This window comes from Salmo salar, chromosome ssa09 (assembly GCF_905237065.1).
Source record: "Salmo salar chromosome ssa09, Ssal_v3.1, whole genome shotgun sequence".
NCBI lineage: Eukaryota > Metazoa > Chordata > Actinopteri > Salmoniformes > Salmonidae > Salmo > Salmo salar.
This window is the reverse complement of record NC_059450.1, coordinates 478,052-493,412: the sequence shown is the minus strand read 5'-3', so window position 1 is coordinate 493,412 and position 15,361 is coordinate 478,052. Positions and strand designations below refer to the sequence as shown.

The 15,361-nt window shown below is 42.8% G+C and overlaps 1 non-coding gene across 1 annotated transcript; it reads left to right on the top strand.

Moving 5' to 3' along the window:
• Positions 1-13,506: 13,506 nt before the first annotated feature.
• LOC123724159 (U7 small nuclear RNA) lies at positions 13,507-13,561 on the top strand. Its single transcript, XR_006756839.1, has one exon. It is a non-coding gene; the product is annotated as a U7 small nuclear RNA (small nuclear RNA).
• Positions 13,562-15,361: the final 1,800 nt, after the last annotated feature.

Here is a 15,361-nt window from a genome sequence, read left to right as displayed (position 1 = left end):
GGCCTTCAGTACCTCGTGGAGTGGGAGGGGTACGGTCCGGAGGAGAGGTGCTGGGTTCCGGTCGAGGACGTGTTGGACCCTTCAATGCTGCAGGAGTTCCACCATCTCCGTCCGGATCGCCCTGCGCCTCGCTCTCCGGGTCGTCCCCGAGGCCAGTGTCGGCGCGCTACTGGAGCCGCGCGTCAAGAGGGGGTACTGTCACGACTTCCGCCGAAGTCGGTTCCTCTCCTTGTTCGGGTGGCTCTTGGCGGTCGGCGTCGCCGGTCTTCTAGCCATCATCGATCCAATTTTAATTTTCCATTTGTTTTGTCTTGTCTTCTCACCTGGTCTCAATTTCCCTCATTACATGTTGTGTTTTTAACCCCCTGTTCCCCCCATGTCTTTGTGTGGAATTGTTTATTGTAAGTGTATGTGCACGTTTTCTCTGGTGCGCGACGGGTTTTGTACCCATTTGTTTGTGGTTCTGGTTACCGGTGGTTTTATGAATAAAACTGCTCTGTTGATTACCAAGTTTTGCTCTCCTGCACCTGACTTCCCTGCCGCCAGTTACGCACTCCCTTACACGCAGTCACTACAAAGATACAGGCGTCAGTTGCCGGGGAGGAAGGAGGGATTTCACCATGAGGCCAATGGTGCATTTGAAACAGTTACAGATTTTAATGGCTTTGATCGGAGAAAACTGAGGAATGATCAACAACATTGTAGTTACACCACAATACAAGCCTAATTGACAGAGTACAAGCCTAATTGACACTCCGACTTCTCAAATAGACAGATTGCCACATTGGCTAAGAATTGTTTCGATTCAGTCGACAGACTACATTTTTGAAATTACTGGGGATGGAAGAGATGTTCTTGTAAGCAACATTGTGTTTCAGTCTTGAAGCCTTATATTTGCTTCTGTATCCTTTGATGTATCACACATCTCAAAGAAACACAAAACCTGCCATTTGAAAGATTGTTGCTGGATAAGCATTTATTGGTATTTGTAATCCAGAGAGAAATTTGACAAACTGCACTATTCTGCGAAAGGGAGAGAGACAACAAATGCCTGTTACCAGCTTTCATTCAGTAAAACATGATTTTTGGGGGCACTTTGGGCTCTTATTGCCCTCTTTGTCTACACCAGTGAACAACATTTCAGATCCAAATTGAATTCAATTACGATGTAATAACCTTTCGCATGTCCTTATGAAACAGTTGAACTTGGGAGGAGATATGAAGTGAAGAATGGATTAAAGAGGTCCAAGGCTTGATGTATTTGTTTCCTGTAACAGGAAACATGAGCACATTTCAAAACGAGTTGCTGTCCAAAGATGATGCTTTATGGCACTCAACCAAACTTAACGAATCATGGATGTAATACTTTACTACTGCTGCCACCACCACTATTTTTGCTTTTGAACTAAAACTATTTCAAGGCGGGAGGACTTTTTCTTTTTCCGCTGAAGTATGCATGTACCATCGACTTTGGTGTCAGCTGCTCAGAGTGGACCATGAGCAAATAAAAGCCGAGATCAGCATTGTGGGGAGTTTGTGAGAGAGCCCTAAGGGATCAAGGAGGGGAAGTGGGGGGAACTTAGAACAACTATGAGACTCAGCAACTCATTACAGAGGAACTGCTGCATCTACACTCAAGAAATCAAGACGTCATAGAGGAGATTAATGGATACCATCGGAAATGATTTACAGTATTTAGTTTTACCCCCATATGCTCTGAAAGTTACTGTGATGAGGGAGGTGTTGGTACTCTTTAATTCTAGAGGACAACACTATTACACTGAACAAAAATAGAAATGCAACATGCAACAATTTCAAAGATTCATATGACGAAAGCAGTCAATTGAAATAAATAAATTAGGTCCTAATCTATGGATTTCACATGACTGGGAATACAGATATGCATCTGTTGGTCACAGATACCTTAAAAAAAAGAGGGGCGTGGATCAGAAAAAGTCAGTATCTGGTGTGACCACCATTTGCCTCATACAGCGTGACACATCTCCTTCGCATAGAGTTGATCAGTCTGTTGATTGTGGCCTGTGGAATGTTGTCCCAGTCATCTTCAATGGCTGTGCGACGCTCCTAGATATTAGAGTGAACTGGAACTTGCTGCCATACATGTCGATCGTGAGCATCTTGAAAATATGCTCAACGGGTGACATTTCTGGTGAGTTTGCAGGCCATGGAAGAATCGGGAAATGTTAAGCTTCCAGAAATTGTGTACAGATCCTTGTGACATGGGGCCATGCATTATCATGCTGAAACATGAGGTGATGGCGGCGGATGAATGGCACGACAATGGTCCTCAGGATCTCGTCATGGTTTCTCTGTGCATTCAAATTGCCATCAATAAAATGTAATTATGTTCGTTGTCCGTAGCTTATGCCTGCCCATACCATAACCCCACCACCACCATGGGGCACTCTGTTCACACTGTTGACATCAGCAAACCGCTCGCTCACATGTCTGTCATTTACCTGGTACAGTTGAAACCGGGATTCATCCGTGAAGAGCACACTTCTCCAGTGGGCCAGTGGCCATCGAAGGTTAGCATTTGCCCACTGAATTTAGTTACGACACCAAACTGCAGTCAGGTCAAGACCTTGGTGAGGACGACGAGCTTGCAAATGAGCTTCCCTGAGACTGTTTCTGACAGTTTGTGCAGACATTCTTCAGTTGTGCAAACCCACCGTTTCATCAGCTGTCCAGGTGACTGGTCTCAGACGATCCCACGGGTGAAGAAGGCAGATGTGGAGGTCCTGGGCTGGCGTGGTTGCACGTGGTCTGCGTTGGTGAGGCCGGTAGAGAAATTATCATTCAATTCTCTGACAACAGCTCTGGTGGACATTCCTGCAGTCAGCATGCCAATTGCACGCTCCCTTAAAACTTGAGACATATGTGGCATTGTGTTGTGTGACAAAACTGCACATTTTAGAGTGGCATTTTATTGTCCCCAGCACAAGTTGCACCTGTGTAATTATCATGATGTTTAATCAACGTCTTGATATGCCACACCTGTCAGGTAGATTTAATTTATCTTGACAGAAATCTTGACAGAAATGCTCACTAACAGGGATGTAAACAAATGTGTGCACATAATTTTAGAGAAGTTGTCACGCCTACTCCTGCTCCCTCCCTCTGGCGCTCGACGTCGCCGGTCTACTAACCACCGGCCCTGGCAACTATTGTTATGCACACCTGCTTTCCATCATTATGCACACCTGGTCATAATTTAGTCCGTGATCACTCCGCCTTTATTTAACCCTCAGTTGACATCAGGCATTAGGTAATATTGTTTTCTCTCACGTTCTGTACTCTGTTTGTTCATCGGTATCGTTTCATTATTATACTTACCTTCTGCACCTGCTTCCTGACTCCCAGCATATATGTTACAGAATACTACGTCAGAAAAATGGAAGCAGCAGAGGATAACACCATCTTCCAGATGGTCAAGGAACAGGGTCGTCTACTCCACCAACACTACGACCACCTGGCGCAACTGGGTACGGCCATGGAGGAGGTCCTCTGCATTCTCCATAGCCTTGACACCACCAGCGAGGCTCTCAATACGCATAACAGAGGGCCACCTACCACGGGTCCCCACAGTGAGCCAGGCCCCCAGCCTACCCAGCTGTCTGCCCAGGTCAGCGATGCTCAGCTGTCCCTTATGGAGAAGTATGACAGTACTCCATCAAAATGCCATAGCTTCCTACTCCAGTGCTCCCTCTATTTCACCTATCAGATGGGAGCCCCCACCACCTAGAGGTCCAAGGTTGCCACGGACATTTCCCTGTTGACCGGGCGGGCATTGGAGTGGGCTACAGACGTCTGGGAGCGAGGAAAGGAGGAGCTGGGTTCCTATGAGAGATTCATGGCTCTGTTCAGGGCAATCTTCGACCATCCTCTAGAGGGCAGAGAAGGAGGTGAGTGACTTTTCCAACTCCAGCAGGGTGCCCAGACCGCTGCAGAGTACGCCCTCACCTTTTGGACTGTGACAGCCACCAGCGGATGGAATGAGCCGGCGCTTTGCACTCTATTCCGGAGAGGAATGCGCAAAGAGGTCCAGACGGAGTTGGTGTGTTGGGATGACAACCTATCCTTCGACGCACTCATCGCGATGGCCATCTGTCTGGATAACCTTCTTCAGGAGTGCCAGTGCTCACCTTGCCACTCCCTCCTTTGGCTGTCCTGAGGCAGAGCCTGAACCAATGGGGTAGGGGCCACACATCTGTCTGCCACAGAGCTGCGTCGCCGGAGACAGCTGGGGCTCTGTCCCTATTGTGGCCAGGAGGGGCATCAGCTTCAGCAGGGTCCAGTGCATCCTAACCCGGGGTCCACTAGAGCAGAGACCGGCCCGTGATCTTCCATCTCCCAGGGTAGGCATGAGTTTTCTATCATCATAATTTTCCGGCAAACCCTTTCTGGTTCCCATTTGACTGGCTGGCTGTCCCACAGCTCTAGTGGAATCCACAGGGAATTTCATCAACCAGGCCCTTGCCTCCTCCCTGAACATAACTTCATAACCGCTCCTTTCCGACACAATTACACACATCACAGCACCACTCACCCTCACCGTGGGACCCATGCACCAGGAAAGCTTTCCCTCATCATCACCGCACCAATACACAAAGTCATCCTCGGCCTCCTGTGGCTCCAACTTCATGACCCCACCATCTCCTGGTCGAGGATGAGAATCACCGCCTGGGGACCAGGATGCCGGAGGACCGGCTTTCCTTCACCCTGTGGTTCCACGTCGGTGGATGGTCCTGTGAGGGTGTCCTCCAGCCCATCAATCTGTCCTCCTGTATCGTGGGCCCCGTGTTTTGGGACTTAGATGTGGACATCCGCTAAGCTCTGGAAAGGGAACCCGCTCCTGCTACTTGCCCCCCAGAGCGCATCTACGTCCCCACGGGGGAGAGAGATCGGCTGTTGACCTGGGCACACACATCCCTCGGTTTGTGGGTCAGGTAGCAGGGCCCCCAAACCTAAGTCCCCGGTTGGTGGGGCCCTTCAAGGTCCTCCGGAGGGTCAATGAGGTAACCTATCGCCTAAAACTCCCCACCAACTTCCAGATCTCATCCTCCTTTCATGTTTTCCTCCTCGGGCCGGTGGTTACTGGGCTGATGCCGTCCCCCGCGACACCCCACCGCCTCCCCTGGACATCGAAGGGACCCCCGCCTATGCTGTTAGGTCCCTCCTGAACTCCCGACGTCGTGGGGTCAGCTCCAGTACCTGGTGGACTGGGAGGAGTACGGTCCTGAGGAGCGCTCTTGTCAAGGGGTCTGAATACTTTCCCAATGCACTGTACAGTATGTGTTGTGTCCTTGTGGTGTTGAATAGTTTTTTTTAAACCATGGAGGAAATGGTGAAGGTGTCCATTTTAGGACAGCTTCATACATCAGTCAGTTGATGTATGAAGCTGTCCTAAAAAGGACACTGTATTGTTCCAACAATGGGTTGCTCTACAGATCTAATTTCTGGCAACAAAATAATACATTTAAAAAAAATATGAATATTCAACGTCCTCATTTATAGGAGAACCATTGCAGGTGAATGCGTAAACCGCAATAGAGATTCAAATGACGACATCAAGCAAAGAGGCGAATGTCTCCAATATGGCCTCGGATCAAAGGTGCCTAAACAAATAACATTATAAAACAACACTCACTTAATGGCATATATTGTGCTTGACGTCATGTACAGTATAAGGTACTTTCTATAGGAAGGCTTGTCTTTTTAATGAAATTACCATGCAAGGCTATTTGTGAAAATTGTGATTTGGGGCGAGGGAGTGTGGGTTTTGCTATTCACTGCAGCAGGCTGATTCTTTGGTGCTGTTAATGTTTACTGTTTTATGAGGAAAATGTGGCATTCAACGGCGTGACCAATCAACTGTAACTCTTTGTATAGATCAGAGACGCTGTCTGTTTTGTTTGGTAGGGAAATTGATTAAACTTTTGTCGCGTTCGTTCCTGGAACAAGGTTCCCCCATTCCCCCATTCTCATCGACGGGGCTGTAGTGGAGTAGGTTGAGAGCTTCAAGTTCCTTGGTGTCCACATCAACAACGAACTAGAATGGTCCAAACACACCAAGACAGTCGTGAAGAGGGAACGACAAAGCCTATTCCCCCTCAGGAAACTAAAAAGATTTGGCATGGGTCCTAAGATCTTCAAAAGGTTCTACAGCTGCAACATCGAGAGCATCCTGACTGGTTGCATCACTGCCTGGTACGGCAATTGCTCGGCCTCTGACCGCAAGGCACTACAGAGGGTAGTGCGTACGGCCCAGTACATTACTGGGGCTAAGCTTCCTGCCATCCAGGACCTCTACACCAGGCAGTGTCAGGGGAAGGCCATAAAAATTGTCAGACCCCAGCCACCCCAGTCATCGACTGTTCTCTCTACTACCGCATGGCAAGCAGTACCGGTGTGCCAAGTCTAGGACAAAAAGGCTTCTCAACAGTTTTTAAATGTACTGCTAACAGTTATAAGGAGAAACAAAGCTCCCTCTTTCAACTCTTTTTGAAAAGTCTCTCTGAAACATTACATGTGTAATTACACTGTAACAAGTATTGTAGTTAATTGTAATAACTCATATTTACACTGTAATAACATGTCATTGCAGTCTGTAATTACAGAGGTGTAACAACAAATGCTTGTTACAAATGGGCAACTTTCCACTAAATTCACAAATGTTGTGTTTATTTTCTTCTCAGCTGCATCCAATTCAGTAATAACTGTCACAAGGTGGTAATTTCTTGTAGACCGACGCGTTGGGTGTCCGAGATTACAAAGCTCAATAGTCTCTAATTACCTACCTATGAATGTGCACTCTTCAAAATCTCAACTCAATGTTGTTGCTAGTATTTGCCCCCAAAAAGTCAAGTGTACCATCTGGGTTAACTTGGTTGAGTTTACAAAAACAGATCAGATATAGGTCAACCTCACTGACTGGAGTCTACCATATGGCTGTCATCCCAGATTATAATACAAAAATTAAACACATGGAATAACTTCCAACAAGCTGATTTGTAATTACATATCCTTGTTCCACTTGTGTAATAACCTATCGCTAAACTATTATTACAGTGTAATTACATAGTATTTACATAGTAATTACATGTAACTACTATGTTATAAATACATGTATTTATGTACTATTTAGCAGTGTTGGAAAAAGTCATACTTGAGTAAAAGTAAAGATACCTTCATAGAAAATGACAAGTGAAAGTCACCCAGTAAAATACTACTTGAGTAAAAGTCAAAGTATTAAAAGTAAATGTAATTGCTCAAATATACTTAAGTATAAAAAGTAAAAGTACAAATATAAATCAATTCAAATTCCTTATATTAAGCAAAGCAGACAGCCACATTTTCTAGTTTTGTATTTATTTACAGATAGCCAGGGGCACACTCCAACACTCAGACATCATTTACAAACAAATTAGTCCGACAGAGCAGACGCAGTAGGAATGACCAGGGATGTTCTCTTAATAAGTGTGTGAATTGTACAATTGTCCTGTCCTGCTAAGCATTCAAAATGTAATAAGTACTTTTTGGTGTCAGGGAAAATGTATACAGTAAAAAGTAAATTTTTGTTTTGGAATGTAGTAAGGTAAAAGTTGTCAAAAATATAAATAGTAAAGTACAGATACCCCAAAAAACAACTTAAGTAGTACTTTAAAGTATTTGTACTTAAGTACTTTCCACCACTGATATTTAGTTACATATTAATTAATATACACTTAAATTTACTTATAATGAATGTGTATGTTACCCATTATGACAACCTGAACCTCCTTGCCATCCAAGAGAGAGGATAAACCCCACAGAGTAAATATAATATCTGCATAAATACAATGTAATTACTAGGTGTTACACTTCATTTTAACTAGCTAAATCTACTGTATCTTGAGGTGTACTTGTAATTATTGTGAACCCACAAAGTATGTTACCCATTCTGACAATCTAATCGTCAGCTTCTGAAAACGCCGTCCAAGTGAGAAAATAAACACACTAATACATCAGAGTACATATCTGTAATGTCTGCCTAAGTACAAGGTAGTTGCTAGTTGTTACACAGGATTTAGCTATTTAAGGTGAAGTGTAACTTTATAGTTACTTATGAGCAATTCCTATCTAATTACTTATGACTCATTTCCAACATGTAAAAGACCTTACAAATAATAAGGATTTTTATTGTTATATTAATAATTTGATTAAACAAAGATATAGGCCTACTCAATAACATAGAAATAACTATTCTAGTGGTGACTCAAATCTGTAGCCTATAGTATGGGAAATAACTAGATAGCTAATTTAGAAAAATGTGATTGTCTTTCTTCCATTTTTAACATTACAAGTGTAACAGTATAGCTTCCGTCCCTCTCCTCGCCCCTACCTGGGCTCGAACCAGGGACCCTCTGCACACATCAACAACTGACACCCACGAAGCATCGTTACCCATCACTCCACAAAAGCCGCGGCCCTTGCAGTGCAAGGGGAACAACTACTTCAAGATCTCAGAGAGTGACGTCACCGATTGAACCGCTATTAGCGCGCACCCCGCTAACTAGCTAGCCATTTCACATCGGTTACACAAGTAACATTGGAAATTGACAACTCTGATTCTGTCTTCATCTGTTTCTTTCTTGTAAGCATTTTCCCATCCTGGAATCTGAGACCTTGTGGGAATCGGTGGTAGAGAAGAAGAATGTATGACAATTTAGCATAGTCACTCTAGATTACCCCTAGTTATCAAAATCATGATTTCTATACTTTAGGCATATAGCTAGCTGGCCTAGCTAGTTGTTGTGTTATTTAGCTAGTAATAAAAGTGCTTGCTAACACTAAGTCAGCTAATGTTTAGCTACATTGAAAAGGAACTAACATTACTCATAGTGTGCTCACACTAGTAGCTAGATAGCTAACGTTAATATGCTGGGTGTGTCTCACGTAATAACCTTGGGTAATGGATACCCAGAGAACAAGGTTCAGGGAAGATAAGACCATCGAGTCCAGCTAACATTAGCTAGCCAGTCAAGGTTAGAACACTTGTTAGCATGCTAGCTAATTTTTTAAAACTCTAAAAGTCTAATTGGAATGAACGGCAGTAGAGGTGACGTATTTCCTGCTTTTACTTTTGCAGGAAAATAAAATTAAGTTGACGTATTAGAAATTGTGTAATGGAATTAGTCAACCTAAAATATTGTCATAATTATTAGTACAGTTTATACAGGTTTTATACACATTTTCTGTATAAATAGCCTCTAAAAAATATATGTAAACAAACCATAAACGTCTCAGATTTTGTTTTCTTGGAAAGCTGTGAGTGCTAATATATGATACAATATCAGTACTTGTGTAACGGCCGTCGTAGGAAGTGGACCAAAATGCAGCGGGTACGTGAATGCTCATATTTATTTATTACGAACACCACACAAAAACAACAAAATGAAAAAACTAACGACAGCTAACAGTTCTGCAGGCTAAACATAGCAGTGCACGAATACATCTTCCCACAAATGGACAGGTGAAAACAGGCTACCTAAGCATGACTCTCAATCAGCAACAACGATGTACAGCTGTTCCTGATTGAGAGCCATACCAGGCCAACACAAAGAAATACACAACATAGATAGAACCTAGAATACGATACATAGAACATAACCCTAAAACCCCGGAATACTCTAACCAAACACCCCTCTACATAAACACACACCCCGAACCACATAAAACAAATACCCCCCTGCCACGTCCTGACCAAACTACAATAACAAATGACCCCTTTACTGGTCAGAACGTGACAATACCCCCCGCCCCAAAGGTGCAGACCCAGGATGCACCTCACACAAAAAAGTGGACCAAAATGCAGCGGGTACGTGAATGCTCATATTTATTTTATTACGAACACCACACAAAAACAACAAAATGGAAAAATGAACGACAGCTAACAGTTCTGCAGGCTAAACATAGCAGTGCACAAATACTTCCCCCCACAAATGCATTTACAACTTGTCTAAATCCTATCATAAACTGTTTGAGCCAGTGTATGGCTGCGGATTGACTGCATTGTTTGAATGGAATGTTGGCATATTGGCAGTTAACCCTTTAGACCCCAATATAATTTTAGAATGCTGCTGTAGATTACTGAGAATTTTCAAGATAAAGCTCATTTTCTCACACGTTTCACACAAACAGACATAGCTCAAAAGCAAAGAACAAATTACAATTCAAGTTAACTTAGTTTTAAAGAGCACAACCACTTCTTTAATATGACACCACATTGATGTCAATAGGAATAACACTCATTTTGTCCTCCATTGTGTAAAGACACTATCAGAAAACAATTAACACTCAACACAACAACAAAAGTATTGAAACTTCTGGAAGCATGGCCCCCATCCTGCAGTGGCAGAGAACCCGTAGAGCACCCAAAGGTGGTTTCTACACATCTCACACTCTATGCCCTGCGCCCACTCCGGATGCACACCGCACACCGTCTCTTGCGCCCTTCAAACTTCACCTGCTTTCAAATTAGTTAGAATTTGGTCCACACACCCTGGCGCCACACTCTTGGCTCCACTCTTCCTGCCACTGTAGCCATATCATAAAGTGAATGCACAAGCTGCATTTTGAATGCCTTCAGGGATCAGCACCTGCGGTTTCTGGGAAGGGGCCGCAGGCATACACAATGTATGCATACACAATGTATGCATTTATGATGGCAATGTCGAGCATCTTCCAAAACATATACTTCCACCATTTTCTGCCTGTGCATCCAACATTGTAATAGCTCCTCAGTTGGTCAAGATAGTCAACCTGCCCATTTTCTTGTTATAATCCATTACAAGCTCTGAAACAAGTTCCTACAACTTTTAAAAACAACTCCACAACTCCTGCCACTGTCACTTTAGGCCCAGGCTGTGTGATACAAGGGTGAATGGTGGGACTTGGGACAGACATGCCATGGAAACGTAGGCTCACCTCTTGGGTGTGCTCTCCCTCTTCCCTCACTCTTCCTCATCCTCTCCCTCTGCTTCGTCCTCTCCCTTTTCACTCTTCACTCTCCTCTTTCTTTCTCTCTCCCTCCACTCTCCTCTTCCTCCTCATGTCCCTCTTCCTCTCTCCCTCCACTCTCTCTTCCTCTCTCCCTCCTCTTCACTCACCTCTTCCTCTTTCCCCCCACTTTCCTCTTGCTCCACACCTCCCTCCACATCTCTATCCCTTCAATCATCTCTAACTCCTCTTTCTCCCTGCCTTTTGCTGCTAAGCCCTGACTCTCCACATCACTTCCTTCTCTTTCACTGACCTAGAGGGGTGTCAAACTCATTCCATGGAGAGCCTAGTGTCTGCAGATTTTAGTTTTTTCCCTTCAATTAAGCCATAGACAAACAGGTGTGGGGAGTTCCTTGCTAATTAGTGACCTTCAGCCACTCAGCCCTCCCTGGAATTACTTTGACACCTGTGCACTAAGCTCTCCATGGAATTAATTTGACACCCCTGATTTAAAGTATTTTTTTATGTGAACTGTTTGTGAACCTGTTTTTGCCATTGGGCCTGGGCAAAAGACTCCAATTATGTTTTCGGTTTTCAATTGGCTAACACTTACTACATGGTTTGTGCAAGCTGAAATATGGTGCGTTGGGATGTTATCGTAAACGTTAACATTTGTAACAAGCATAATAACAAGCATTCATTGTTACACCCCTGAAATTAGACTGCAATTACCACCAAGTTACCTGTTATTGCAGTGTAACTATGAATGATACTATTAATTACAATAGTTGTTACAGTGTAATTACATATGTAATTACACTGTAACAAGGACCCCTTAAAATGAAGTGTTATCCGATTTTCTTTAGCCCCGCTAAAACATTTCCCTCCTTTCCACTTCAAGCATATGTGATACCTCACTTGAACTTTCACTTAAAGATGGTAGCAACTAGGTAATCATATAAACATATAAAAAAATATATTTCTTATTTTTATTTTATTTATACAGGTTTTTCTCATTGAGATAACATCTCTTTTCCAAGAGAGACCTGGTCCATAGCAGCAGGGGGAACAATGTTTCAGACAAAACAACTTACATACACTAACACAACATTAAACACAACTATAAACACACATACAGTACAACAACAACATTTTAGGTAAAAAAAAGTATTGACTAAAAACAGCTGTCCTAAAGACAAATACACTATTCTATGATATATACATCGATCAAGAGTTTAAACTCCACCAACGAAACTAGATCATCAAATTTTAAAATGTTCAAGAGAGAATTCTAGGACCATGGAGCTAAGTAACTAAAAATCTCTCGTTAAGACTTTAGGGTGTAGCTACTGCATGACACTCTCAGCACCATCAGTTCTGCCTTCACTTCTCTGTGATCTGCTGTAGGCCTAAACTATTGGATGTTCAATCTGTCAAGTCTGTCACACAATCAATTGATGCCAGCAGCAAACACTAAATACATTTAGGTTAAGGTTACCCACATAAAAAAATACTACAGTTTACGATATAATACTATAGCACTTACTATAGAATTATATTGAATTCTGTAGTAAACTGTAATATACTGTAGAATACTATACTCCAAACTGTAGTAACCCTTGATCATGTGTAGTACTTACTATAGAATTTTGTAGTATACTGTAGAATACTATACTACACACTGTAATATCCCTCAATTGTGTAGTGCTAACATGAGAATTTTGTAGTATACTGTAGAATACTATTATCAGGAATCAAGGTAAGACCCTGATGCAGACTATCGAAGTAACAATGTTTATTGTGGCAACAGGGGCAGGCAAAGACGGGTCAAGGCAGGCAGGGGTTGAAAATCTAGGATAAGGCAAAGGTACAGGATGACAGGCGGACTCAGGGTCAGGGACAGGCAGAGTTCAGTAATCCAGAAGTGGAGCAAAGGTACAGGACGGCAGGCAGGCTCAGGGTCAGGCAGAGAGGTCAGGCAGGCGGGTACAGGGTCAGGACAGGCACAGGTCAAAAACCAGGAGGACGAGGAAAGAGAGGCTTGGAAACGATAGGAGCTGACAGGAAAAACGCTGGTTAGCTTGAACGAACAAGACGAAGTGGCAACAAACATACAGAGAACACAGGTATAAATACACAGAGGATAATAGGGAAGATGGGCGACACCAGGAGGGGGGTGGAGACAAGCACAAGGACAGGTGAAACAGATCAGGGCGTGACAACTATAGTAAATACTACAGTATTATCCACAAAAAAACAATGTCCACAAAAACACTACAGTGTCTGCAAAAACACGACAGTGTTTTAACTATAGTAAGACTACAGTATTCAATTTGCATATACCCAACCCATTCCCCTCCCCCATATCCCAATTTATGCCACCTATGAGTGAGAAACCTACATGCCAAGTATAGAGCATATCTTGTGTTCCCTACAGGTTATAGAAAAGAGCAGAAGCTCTCAACTATCCGTTCAGTCTCCTGTCCTACGTACTTACAGGTTATGGAACATTTGCTCTTTTAGTACTTGTCCAGTAGGTTTCTTCAAGGAGAAAGCCCCCGCTTCTATCTCAAAGATGAGTGGGGATTTTAATCTTGGTAGGGCAAACTTACCACTTTTTTATGCATACCAGCAAAGCTACAACATAACACTAAACAATACATTAATTGCACAATTATGTTGACAGTGCCCACAAACTGTTGGGGCCTACATAAAGCTGTCCCGACAGTGGAGCTTTCCTTTCAGCACCATGGAGTGAATCCTTACCACTGCTACACCTGGCTATCAGCAAAGCCTGTCTGGCAGCGAAACTCTTTTAAAATCCGTAGCTGATATGGCTGACTTGCTTAAATAAATATGGTTTCTACTGACTTGTGGATTTGTGTAATTCGATAAAAACCGCATTCTCCTTCAATAATACTGAATGCCGACATGAGTTTTGACTTTTGAACCACACACAAACATGATTACATTTATGTTCAGCAAATTCATGTTTGTTCTTATATCATTAACACTTAGCTCTAACTGTAAGCAAGTGCGAGCAAATGAGCTGCGACAAGGTAGCCCTTCGTTCAACAAAATGTCCAAATCAAATCAAATTTTACACATTAACATCTGGTTAGCAGATGTTAATGCGAGTGTAGCGAAATACTTGTGCTTCCAGTTCTGACCGTGCAGTAATATCTAACAAGTAATCTAACAATTTCACAACAACTACCTTATACACACAAGTGTAAAGGAATTAATAAGAATATGTACATATAAATATATGGATGAGCGATGGCCGTAGAGTACAGTATATCCATATGAGATGAGTAATGTAGGGTATGTAAACATTTTATATAAAGTGGCATTGTTTAAAGTGACTAGTGATACATTTATTACATCCAATTTTGTATTATTAAAGTGGCTAGAGATTTGAGTCAGTATGTTGGCAGCAGCCACTCAATGTTAGTGATGGCTGTCTGATGGCCTTGAGATAGAAGCTATTTTTCAGTGTCTCGGTCCCAGCTTTGATGCACCTGTACTGACCTCGTCTTCTGGATGATAGCGGGGTGAACAGGCAGTGGCTCGGGTGGTTGTTGTCCTTGATGATCTTTTTAGCCTTCCTGTGGCATCGGGTGGTGAAGGTGTCCTGGAGGGCAGGTAGTTTGCCCCCGGTCACGACAGAAATTAAGGTAGATGTTAGTTCAGATAAATTCAGCAAGATGTTTGGGCCTTAACTTTATTCTTCTTTACGTCACCACAGAGAGAGAGGAAGAGAGAAAGATGCTGTTAGCCTACCATTTGAAGCATTTTCTTAGGCCTATGTGGTCTAAAAGGAAGGAAAATACAATCACGAGGATCCACTTTTATAGACAATATACAGCATAGACAGCAAACAAAACAACCCTTGCGATATCAACTGGAATTACATGGGTCTATTACTGAACATTCACTGGCAAACACGGTTACAGACCCAACAATGTTATATAGTATCCCCTCCTCGTGTTGAAAAAGCACATGAGCTAATTATAATACACAAAGTAAACAAAACAATGAAATGCATCACTCCAACATTGTCTAAAATGATAAGATACTAATGAAAGAGACCTAATGTATATAAGAAATAGAACAGTTGAGATGTACAAACTATGGCATAAGGGAACAATAAGCAGATAAGAGGCAAGCCCATAATTTTGATCAAGACATTTATGGGCGAACTAAGTTCTGAGGGGGAGAGGGACCAAATTCTAAGGGCGAGACAAATGGGCTACTAACAGCTTACTAGACAACATACTTTGTTACTTTGTTAGCTACAGTATAAATATCTCGCTGGCATATTAGATAATTTATGCAACAGCATACAAGACATATATTT